Genomic DNA, 12,462 nt, shown 5'->3' on the forward strand with positions numbered 1-12,462 from the left:
CATTCAACAAGAAATACTTCATAAACTAGGTTTCTCTCTTGGCCATATTCCATTTATGGAATCTAAGCACAAAGAATGACAGATTGTGGATAAGATGGGTGGATGCATATTACTTAAAGGGCAGAAAACCATAGGAGGTAGCAACTAAGCAGGCGTCCTGGATAGTCCAAAAAATAATGACAGCAGGTAGGTGGCTTGAAGGAACTAGAATGGATATTGAAGACATCATGATAGCTGAGTCTTTCTCAATCAAAAGCCTATATACCAAACTAAGGGGTCAATACCCCAAAGTCGAACGGAGGAAGCCTATCTGCAACAACAAAGGGAGCAACAAATGGAAGTTCATCTACTATCTTGCAATCAATAAGTGACTCTATATAAAAGATAGATTTGATAAGTGGGGCATTCATATGAATCGGGTGTGTGGACTGTGTGAAGAGGAACCTAAGGACCATAATCACCTTTTCTTCATTTGTCGTGTATCTACAGGTATATAGTAGAAGGTGCTACAATAGCAAGCAATCCCCAGAGGCAACATGGGGTAAAAAGATGAGCTAAGATGTGCTACAATTCATGCAAAAGGCAAGAGTGCAACAAGTGAGATTTTTTGAATGAGTCTGGCAGCCACTGTATATCATATATGGTTGGAGATGAATCAAAGAAACTTTCAGCAAAAGAAGAAGGCACCTGAGGTACTAGTGAGGATGATCATCCAGGAAATACACTATAGAGCAAGCTTGTATCCAAAACTAATAGGCAGCATGATTAAATATAACTTTTATCCCTAAATATGTGAAGTTTCTAAAGTAATTGTGTGAGTTGTACAGCCTGAGGTTGGGACGATGTCCAACCCAGACTTGAACTTTGATCAGATTGCTATATAAGGTAATAAAATCCAGTTACCCAAAAAAACTCATATAAATTGAAACAAATGTAGTAATTTATATTTTGATAATTCTAAAAGCATAATTTATATTCAAAATTAGTTGTTTTTGTTAGGGTCGAAATGATAGGGTGTCATTCGGAATCTAATAATTTGCAAAACATTAGACGATAAATCAGACGACAAAGAAGTCATACTAAAAACATAATTATTATATGATTTAGCCAATTGGCCTGCATATGAAAACCTAATATAAAAGAAAGCATAAAAACTATTAGAGGAAACCTTTCTCTAAACAAAACTCTTAAACGACTACATTGTGGATGCTATTATGTTATGGTATAAGAAGGAGGTTTTCTATTTATAGAGTTCCAAACTTTTGTAATATCCCATATTTTCCTAGCTTAGTTTAGCTTTCAATAAACAAGAATTTCTATATAAAATTTTTAATACACTTAGAATTTTTTAGTTTAAGACTTACCAAAGTGTAGAAAATTTAGTCAGCTTTCCAACAATATAAAGTTCGTCCAAATTTGATATCCGGCTGAGAAGTTATGGCCCTTTTAGTAAAACAGTATGTCAAATTAAGCATCATAGCGTCGCGGAGAGGCCAAAAGCATTCGACAGTTTCCAGTGAGACATCGCGATTCCAACACATCGTGGTGAAGTCCCAGTTCCCAATTGGCTTTTTCTAGTGTGTCAACGCGATAACGGCGCGTCGCGCCAGAGTGCTATTTCGCAACTATCACTTTCTAGTAAGGCTCCGTGATACCTCCGTGTCATGCCAAAGTGCATTTTCGCACTCGTCCTTGGACTGCACTAGCTGACAAAATCCAGTGTGAAAGCCAAAATTGGGATTTTCAATGATGGAAATTTAATTTTTTATAGGAATTTGGTCTTTTTCCATGGCCCTAATCAGTCTAAACACGAGATTAAACCCCTAATAACCTTGTTAAGTCACTATTCTATTCAATTTCCCCTAAAATCAAGAGCACTCTCTCAATTAACAAAATCCTAGCCTTCAAGAATCAAGAGCAATCCTCAAGAATTCCACCAAGAAACTTCAAAAACTCATCTTTCCAGGTATGTTAGGTGTTCATTCATGGGCCCTTACCACTCATGGAGTCCAAGAACCCTATTTAAAAATACAAGTTTTCAGATTTATGATTTTCATGCCTAAATTTGATTGTATTTATGATTATGATGTTGTTTGGGTTTCAATCCATGATTAATTACAAGTATCATGAAATTAAGATAGCATGTGTGGTGAATTATGTGATTCTCATGTTAAATCCTTAAATTTATAAGTTGAATGTTGTAGCTATGATATTTATATATGTTTATTATTATGTGAAATAATCATGCTCCCCAAGTGTTTGTTAGAATGCCTATGTGAATTGAATAGTGCAATCATGACAAGTTAGCATGTGTTCCCATTCTTGTACAAGTTCATGCCTTGCAAGTGTTTGACAAAATATCTCAATGAATAAATCATGACTAAGTGACTAGCTAGTATGCTTTCAAGATTGTGCCATGTCTTACTATTGATGCTATCGAGTCCTGGGGGTATTTAATACCCAAAATCTAGTTGTTTACCTAAAATTACAATAGCTATAGAATAGTCCCATTAACGTCATGAATAGTAGTACTCATTCAGTTTCAGAATTCAGTGAACTCAGTCTAGTTCAGTTCAATTTAATAATCAATGTCATTCAGTTAGGAGTAGGATTCAGCACCGAGCGAACCTAAGGATGGGGGCTCACCTGTCAGTAGAGGGTGTGACCCTTAGTAGTAGCTCTTAGGTTCCAGAACTATGTAGCCAGCGTAGGTTGAGATATTAACCTGTCAATTGAGGGTTGATAAGGTATTTTACCTACCAGTTGATGGTAATACCGTTCTCATTAAGGCACCTGCCAGATGAGGGTGACTCTGTAGCCTGTTAGTACCCGTGACACGGTACTGAACCCTTCCAACTGGAGTTACAGGTTGGACCCCAATCAATTTAGAAAGGGGCATGTCGGCTAGATGATTACCTTCCATAGTTTCAGTTTCAGTCTCAGCATAGAACTCAGTTCAGTTCTACAAAATCAGTACTGTCAAAAATAGTCACTCAGTTATCAGTAATTCAGTTGTCAGTAATCTCGGAGATTAGTTACTCAGTTATCAAAACTCAGTACTCAGTTTTAGTATAAATCTCAGACACAGTATGTATGTATATGCACAATAATGCATAATCGGTGTTTAGGCTTGATATTTTGATACCGGGGCGTGTTTTAGCATTTGTGGATGCTAGATCTTCTTTGATGGAGCAGATTTGAACTCATTGGTTTAATGGTGTTAGATTGAGGTTGATTCAAGATAAAGTATTGAGTGGGGAGAATAAGGAAGCCTCACTTGATTCAGATGCAGTTTTAAGGATTAGGGGCTGAGTTTGTATGCCGAGAGTGGTGATTGGTTAGGTTGATCTTGCAGGAGGCCCATTGTTCAAGATATTCTATTCATCCAGGTGTGACTAAGATGTATCGTGATTTCAGACAACACTACTAGTGGGGTGGTATGAGGCAAGATACAGAGGATTTTTTACCTCGTTGCCATTATTGCTAGTAGGTGAAGTCCGAGCATATGAGACCTGGTGAGTTGTTTTAGAGGTTACCCATTCTCGAGTGGGAGTGGGAATGGATCACTATGGACTTTGTGACTGGTTTTCCTCATACATCTCATAGTTCTAACAGTGTTTGGGTCATCATTGATACCAAATAGTCCACAAGTGACCCGTAATGACCCACAACAAGAAAGACACTAAACACACAAGGAAGCAAGCACAAACTTAACGATAACGAAGATAGATAACTTGACACAAGGAGAACATGAAGAGTAGTAACTAAAGAGTATATTAAACTCTAAAACCCTTACAAAACACGTTAACAAGAACCAAGTTCTTATGTGATCGCCAAGGGAATCAACTCACCTCAAGATCCACCATTTCCAAGCAAAGAACAATATTGGATTTTCCAAGCCCTAAACTACAATGGTTAATCCAAACCCAAACTAAGAACTACACTAAGGTGGTAATTCTCAAGAGAGAGGATTTTCAATGTTTCATACAGTCTTCATTCATAAACTAATAAGAGAAGACCTAAAATGTCCTATTTATAGTATATTACAAAAAGAGACAAAATGACTGTACTACCCTTAATGATAGAGGTGGCCATGGAGTGCATTTTGGGAAAAGTGAAGTGACCAAAATGTCCTCAATGAAGATGACTCCAAAACCGTGAGCCATTGAGTGTCCAAATCCATGAGTCCTCAAGTCTTCAATGCTCCAAGCAATCTTTCACTCATTACCTTGATGTATGGTATGCTCAATGGTATACTCAAAATGGCTCTTCCATGCATGTTTTCGTATCCTCGAGGTGATCAAGTCTTGAGCTTCTATGTGTTGGCCTCCAAAGTTGTCATCAAAAGATAATATGACCATTTGTCCCGTATCATCCTCCCCTTCTTGAAAAGGATTTGACCTCGAATCCATACCTTGCAAAATCGACTAGAGGACAAACAAATACAAAGTCCTCATAGTACGAGGGTTAGGGTTGGCACAACAAATCATCTCAACATGCCAAGGTTGCACATATTTATAATATAACCAAGGATTCTTTGAATAAAATATTAAAAACTTAATGAAATATGTACGAAAGATTTGGTTATGGGATTCACTAAGAGTGACACTTTGCTTGTCATGTAGACCAAGCAACAAGTTGGGTGCACCAACATCACCATTTCTATATTTGGCACCGGGGTCAAATAGGAAGAGTGGCCATAGACACGGGTCTAGAAAACACTCTCCTTTCCTGTGGTATCCACCCAAACTAAATGACATACTCTTTATAATAGCATACATATCATCCAAAACAAATAGAGAGTAGAGAAAAGTATCACTTAATCGACTTCTAATAAGGTGCCCTCAAGTGTGTGCTCACTACTAGTTTCTCAATCATCACCATGAGTACTCTCAACAATAAAGTCACACAAAGTAGAAGAAGGAGTAATTTCTAAGACTATAAATTCCTCACTCTTAAGAGTACTCTCATCTTCTAAGAAGAGATTTCCATCTTTAGGAGGAATGTTGTCACACCATAGTGGGTTAACATATAGGCTATAGCCTCCAAGGTAAGCTATACCATATTTTTCACCACTAGGCTCATTAGGAGTATCGATATCATCTTCAAATAAGACATTATACCTAAAGAGTGCATGATCCAACCCACGGGAAGATTTGGAACAAGCAAGTTCCTCACTCTCTAAAAGATCAATATCAAGTTTTAAAGAGGTTTCAAGCATAATATTGTCCCAAGAATGGATCTCGGGTTCACTCCTATTTTGTTGACCAATATTTTTAAGTATTTCACTCACTTGAGTTCTATTAATTACATCACACACATACTCAAGTGGTGGACAAGTTTCACAAATAAGTTGGTCAACATAATTTTCACACAATGATGTACTTGTATTCAAGGCAATAGCTTCAACACTAGGTGGACACAAGTCAATCTTACAAAAAGAGTCAACTCGGTCATCTATAGGATAAAATAGTGTATCCAATCGCACAACATGTACATCATCCACAAGTGGAAAAAAATCAATATACTCACTTGTAGGTATGCTATTACTCGCACTCAACTGCTTATTAGCCACATGATCATCATCACATACTCCAAGGTGTAAGGGTTAGCTATTTTACCTTGACGTTCATGAGTATGTTTGTCTTTACCTCGATGTGAAAGTCCGTCACAATCTTGGGCAGAAACTTCATTCAGGAAGATCTTATCGCAAGTTGTTTGGACAATTGGATTTTGAGGGAAGAATTTGGGTAACAATTGGCGTATAATTTCAATGTGCCATTTCATATCTTCTAGATCCTCATTGATGTGATCACATGTGGCTTTGAAATTATGGGAAGCCATGGTACCTAACAAAAAAAAGACAACAACAAACAAAAGAAAACAAATAATATTAGTAGTAAAATCTCCTTACCAACACTCATATACACTCACTTTTGTGATTCTCACAATTGGAGCGATGAATATTGAAAGTTGCTTATACTCCGATAGTCAATAAGATGCCAATCATACTTGACGGACGGAATGGATTCTTATTTTGATTGACTTAAGAAACAAAATAAAATTTACTTACAAACTTGAAACAAAAAGTTATTATGAGTTAAAAATGAGAAAAGCACAAAACAACGCTAACACCAAGAACATACTAAAAAACTAATTTACAACTTTGTAGGTATTTACTAGTTGCCAATTAGTATAAGAATAAAAAAAATGAAACTAAGAATCAACAACAAAAACTAAGAATCCAAGATTTTAAACCTTAAGTTTCGATATTGTACGGAAATTAGTGATGTGGCGGTCTAGGATTGGTTGCAATTTTTGAAAGGTTCTTATTTTTCTAACTTTAAAATTTTGGTTAAATTTTCAATTCTTGAAGAAGTGTATTCTGGCCTTGGGGAAGAAAAACATCAAGATTGGATCCCTTTTCCACATTCAAAAAGGTTTGAATTGTCTTACACCTTTTGGGCAAGACACCTTTTTAAAGGGTTGGTGGCCCTTTTCTTTTTTAGACACCTAGAAAAGTGTTCTTTCCCTCTTTTGGTACCAAGTCTTTTGTAGATATTTTTGTCTCCCTTCCTTTTTGGTAGGTCTTTGGGATTTTTTTTCTAGACTAAAAAAGGCCTCACTTCTTTCTACTTGGCTTTTGGATCAAACAATACTATTGAAGAGCTTTTTTTCAACTAGACATGAAGATAGTCTAGAACAACAAGAACTTTCAATAGAAGTTTGAAAACCTAGCCTCACGTTGAACATCTAATAATAAACAACACCTTATTTAAGCTTAAAAACCACAACAAAATACCAACAATACGAGCTCAAACCAAAACTTCAAGTTTTGGTCCACACAACAACACCAACAATGTTCAAGTTCTTGAAACCGTAACAACAACACCAACAACAATGTTCAAGCTCAAATTGGATCTAGACTCAAGGGTGTTAGTGAAAACAAAACTAACACTTAGAAACAACTAAGAAAAGCAAAACACACCTAGATCTAGACACAAATCTCGATCAAAACAACAACAAGAAGAACATAATTTCGGCCAAGAACACAAAAAATGGACAGATTTGCCTCTTTTTGATTTTTTAGTTTTCTAACACTTTTTTTATTTTAAGTTTATGAGCCCAAGATTAATCTTGTGAGAAAAATATCAAGCCATGCTCTGATACCAAATGATACCACACAGTATCTACAAGCTCAAAATAGTCCACAAGTGACCCGTAATGATGCGCAATATGCAAGAGACAAAACACACAAAGAAGCAAGCACAAACTTAACGATAAAGAAGATAGATAACTTGAAACAAGGAGAACATGAAGAGTAGTAACTAAAGAGTATATTAAACTCTAAAACCCCTACAAAACACGTTAATAAGCACCAAGTTCTAACGATGACCGCCAAGGGAATCAACTCATCTCAAGATCCGCCGTTTCTAAGCAAAGAACAATGTTGGATTTTCCAAGCCCTAAACTACAATGGCTAATCCAAACCCTAACTAAGAACTACACTAAGGTGGTCTACTCTCAAGAGAGAGGATTTTCAATATCTCATACATTTATCATTCATAAACTAATAAGAGAAGACCTAAAATATCCTATTTATAGCATATTACAAAAGGAGACAAAATGACTACACTACCCTTAATGATAAGGGTGTCCATGGAGTGCATTTTGGGCAAAGTGAAGTAACCAAAATGTCCTCAATGAAGATGACTCCAAAACCGTAAGCCATTAAGTGTCCAAATCCATGAGTCCTCAAGTCTTTAATGCTCCAAGCAATCTTCTACTCATGTCCTTGATGTATGGTATGCTTAAAATGGCTCCTCCATGCATGTTCTCATATTTTCGAGGTGACCAAGTCTTGAGTCTCTATGTGTTGGCCTCAAAAGTTATCATCGAAAGATAAGATTGTCATTTGTCCCATATCAATCATGGATTGATTGACCAAGTCAGCTTATTTTATTCTAGTTCAGGTCTCATTCAGTGCTGAGAGGTTAGCCCATATCTTCATTCATGAGATTATGCCTTTGCATGGTGCGTCGGTGTCCATCATTTCAGATTGAGGTTTTATGTTCACATCTCACTTTTGGAAGACTTTTTAGGATGAGTTAGGTACTCAGGTTGATCTTAGCATAACATTTTACCCCCAGACTAATTTTCAGTCAGAGTGGAATATCCAAGTTTTGGAAGATATGCTTCACGCATGTGCGATGGATTTTGGTGGTCAGTGGGAGAAGCATTTGGCCTTAGCAGAGTTTGCATATAGTAATAGCTACCATTCCAGTATTGATATGGCTCCTTTTGAGGTGTTGTATGGTAGGAATTTTTCGCTCCCTAATAGGTTGGTTCGATGTTTCATAGGTAAGACCTCGAGGTGCGTACTTGCTTAGTGAGTCGTTAGATAGAATCTGGGTCATTCAGGATAGACTTAGATTAACTTAAAATAGACAGAAGTGTTATTCTAATCGTATACTTTGTTCCTTGAGATTTGGTGTTGGTGATCGTGTTTTTCTTCGAGTTTGCCCATGAAGGGTGTGATTAGATTTGGGAAGAGGGACAAGCTTAGCCCTAGGTATATTGGTCCATTTGAGATTTTTTGGATTGTTGGTGATATGGATTATGAGTTAGCTTTGCCTCTTGATCTATCCGTTGTTCATCCATTTTGTCATGTTTCTATGCTTCGTCCTTATATCCCAGATAAGTCTCATATCATTCATTGGGAGTCGATTCAGTTATATGAGTGGTTGTCCTTTGTTGAGGAGTCAGTTTCCATTTTGGCTAGGGATGTTAAGTGGTTTCGCTCTAGAGTGATCCTTGTGGTTAAGGTCCAGTGGTGACATCAACCTGTAGATGAAGCTACTTGGGAGGTCGAGTCTGATATATGTAGTTCTTATCCCCAACTTTTTGTTGATTAGGTATTTTTTTGCCTTAGTTTGAGGACAAACTAGATTTTTAGTGGTGGATGATGTAACGACCTAAAAATTTGATAAAATATGTGAAATTTGTGATTTTATATGATTTGACTATTTTACCCCCTCCCCATAGTTGCATTATGATATTTCTAGGGTGTGGGAGTGATTGACATCATTTTTGATGCATTTTGGTATCATTTATGCAATATTGTGATTTTTATAGCCTCGAGAGCCTTATTTGGACTTATCCGGATATCTTTTGATCCATGCGACGGGTGGCTGAACAGACTACTCTAGCAACTCTGGAATATCAATTTTAGGCTAGGTAGACCTTTGGTTTAGGTCCCGGTGCACCCGAGCTCATTTCGACCTATTGGTCGAAAAGTTGGAAAATTGAAAATATAAGTGTGGGACCCACATTTGATCGAAATGACCTTGGATGAAAAATACGACTTCGTCAGCAGATCCGGAATGTAGATTTTAGGATGTTAGCATATTTGGTATGATCTTACGGTTTTTAAATCTCATTTTGACCCTCGATTTGGAAAATTATGATTTCGGATTTCGGGGGTCAACTTTATGAAAATAACATTTTGTTAAAAATTTGATATCACCATCGCGTCTAAAGCGTCGAATTTAGTATGTTTGCATAGTTCGTTTGTGTATATCGGACTCCGAGCGAATCCCGAATACCCCATTGAAATTCGGGGTGAATTTGAAGTGAAAAATCTGGTGCAATACGAGATTTCTCTGCATATAAATACCTCTTTTTGGCTCTTTTTGTTCATTTTTCATCTTGCTTCTTGGGTAGGGCTGCATATTGGTTGGTTCGATTTTGAAAATTATCGATTTTACTTATTCATTATCGGTTTGTATATATGCTAAACCGTTAAAGAACCATTAAGATATCGGTTAATCGGTTATCGATTTATCAGTTTTTAGTTGTTGATTCGGTTATCGGGTTAACCGTTAACATTGAACACACATAATTTAAAGTCCAAAGCAACTGCAGACTGCCTACTGCTTAGTGCTCTTTCTATGCACAAAGCCGCAAACTGCACTTATTGCTCTTTCTGTGCACAAGCCAAACATTCAAAATTGTCCAGCACAAATAAAATACAAAATATTCCAAATAGTCACACAATTTGAAACTGTCTACTGGTCTAGCACAAATAGAATAGTAAAAAATCCAAAGTAACAGTATAATTAATCATGTTTAGCTAAACTCACAGAAATTCACACAATCCATACTACAAAAGTAAAAAAAACAGCAAACCCATTACATCAAAATCAAATATTGCTCACAAATAACTGATAAAAGTCGACGAGCACCACAAATAACACATACACAATGAATTACATAAACTAAATAGAGAATAGCAGTTGGGTCTATGCAAATGAAATCGTTCCTTTTCTTGTTTATTACCCTTTTTATTTCCATTGACATCAGACTAAAAAAGTAAAAGAAACAACAAAGCAGTATTAATGTAAGATGAATTTAGTAGACAGGAACAAATAAAAAAACTGAAAGTCTGAAACTACGTATAAAAGCACACAAGCATCAAATGTTTAATTATAGGAAACTAATGCATCTTGGTGAATATAGTCGACTACATGGTCACATTTACTTCATAACTAAGTAAATTTAACAACATAGAATCAACTGAGTAATTTGTAAGTGTAGCTCTGCAAATTTATAGGAATTTAGGAAATAACAGTCAAACAACTATCTTTTTAGATTTGGATAAACAATGAATCCTAAAAATATTAAATTGTGCTTGAAAAGTTCTCTTCATATTACATACAGTCCAATCATAGCTAAGCTCTCGAGTATGGTATGATAAATTCTAAATTATTGGGCTGTAAAAAATGTTTACTTTTGCTATCTAGGAATCTTTATTAAGGAAACATATTGAGATAAAAATTTACAATCATTTGATTAAATTTCTATTTGCATGACTTCTACAACTCAAAAAACGTATACGATTATTCAATTCATTTCTTCATATTCAGAACCTCCTTAGTAAAAATTAAGGCTCCGCGCTAAGCCGCTACCTCAAGAAATTATTCAAATACATCAAACCATCAGACATTCAGAACAATCAAATAGTACAAAATCAATAACATTTAGCAAAATTCACCAAAATTCATACAACCCAACCCATACTAAAAAACTGAAAGAAGCCAACAATAGCTATTCAAGAGGCAATACCGATGACAAGATCGAGATTAGATAGAAAGTGAAGATGAAGTAGAATACTATCAAAAATAACAGAAATTGAACATGTAAATGAGATGGAGAAAAAGGGTTACCTGAAATTTTTGACCTTCGAATTCGATCTTCAATTCTTCTGGGAGTAGACTCCAAGTCGAATTTTTGGCTCAATTCGAAGTTCTATCTTCGGCACAAGTTCGATCTTGTCAGCAACAGTAATTTTTCATGACTGAGAGAGAGAGAGAGAGTGAGAGACTGAGAGTGAGAGGCGTGATTGTGAAGAGGACCTAATAGAGTAATACCCCTAACCCAATTGTGAAATGTGAATAATTGGGGGACTTGGGCCAGTGGGTATGGGTGGACTTGGGCCGCATGAGGAATTTTAGGCGGATAATTTAACAGGCCACTAGTAGCAGCCCAACGCCTATTATTTTATGGAAAATAATACATATGTTAACATACTTAAGTACTTAAGTACAAAAAATAGCAACACTTTTTTCTAATTACATTCTATAACATATGTAGCATTATTTTAAGTGGTCCCAATTTTTTTTCCGCTTAAAATTTTTTACTGTGAGAAAATCCCCCTTTTCACTCCTCCTTCATTATCTGTCCTTAATTTAATTTTTTTCCTATTTTCCCGCCATTAACCATCACTCTCTCCTCAATCTTATTGCATTTTACACGATTCTTGCACGATCTGTGATAAGGATTTGCTTCCCATATTTCAGGTAATTAGGAATCGTATTTTGTATGTGAGCGATTTTTTTTTTACTTACTCTAATTCATCAAAAGATTAATTTTTAATGGATTAACACAGCAAAAACACCTATAAACAGTGGTACAAGGAATATGAAATTAGTGTATGATGCACCATCATTTAGTCTTGGGTTAACTCAAGAAGATTTAGTAACTGTTGTTTCAAATCCTTTACAGTTGAGGAAATCTGATATATCGAAAGAGATTAGGTCGAAGTTCTGTATCGACGAAGTGAAGATGACGGAAATTTTTTTAAAAAAAAGGGTTGAAGAAAACTCCTTCTCCAAAGGAACAAAAAACTAAAAAACAACTCGAGAAGAAAAGGAAATCTAAAGAAATTGAATACAAGGTTGAGAAATCTTATGATGAATCTGAAGAAGAAAGTGAGGAAGAGGTATTTTTTTTTTAAAATGTATTTTTTTTTTGTGTTCAAGTAATTATGTATTTTCTGTTATGATGATATTTAGGGATTATGTGAAAATATATTGTTGAAATTAACTACTCATTAATAGTATTTTGGATATATATTTTTAGAGTATAGGTGATATGTATTTTTAGTATAGTTGAATTGTATTT

The 12,462-nt window shown here is 35.7% G+C and overlaps 1 long non-coding RNA gene across 1 annotated transcript; it reads right to left on the bottom strand.

The window, feature by feature from the left end:
* Positions 1–10,076: 10,076 nt before the first annotated feature.
* On the bottom strand, positions 10,077–11,422 carry LOC124893132. Its single transcript, XR_007050561.1, has 2 exons — positions 11,226–11,422; positions 10,077–10,363 (listed from the first exon to the last, which is right to left on the bottom strand). It is a non-coding gene; the product is annotated as an uncharacterized LOC124893132 (long non-coding RNA).
* Between the last annotated feature and the right edge of the window lie 1,040 nt (positions 11,423–12,462).

This window comes from Capsicum annuum, unplaced genomic scaffold (genome assembly GCF_002878395.1).
Source record: "Capsicum annuum cultivar UCD-10X-F1 unplaced genomic scaffold, UCD10Xv1.1 ctg5436, whole genome shotgun sequence".
NCBI classification, from domain to species: Eukaryota; Viridiplantae; Streptophyta; class Magnoliopsida; order Solanales; family Solanaceae; genus Capsicum; species Capsicum annuum.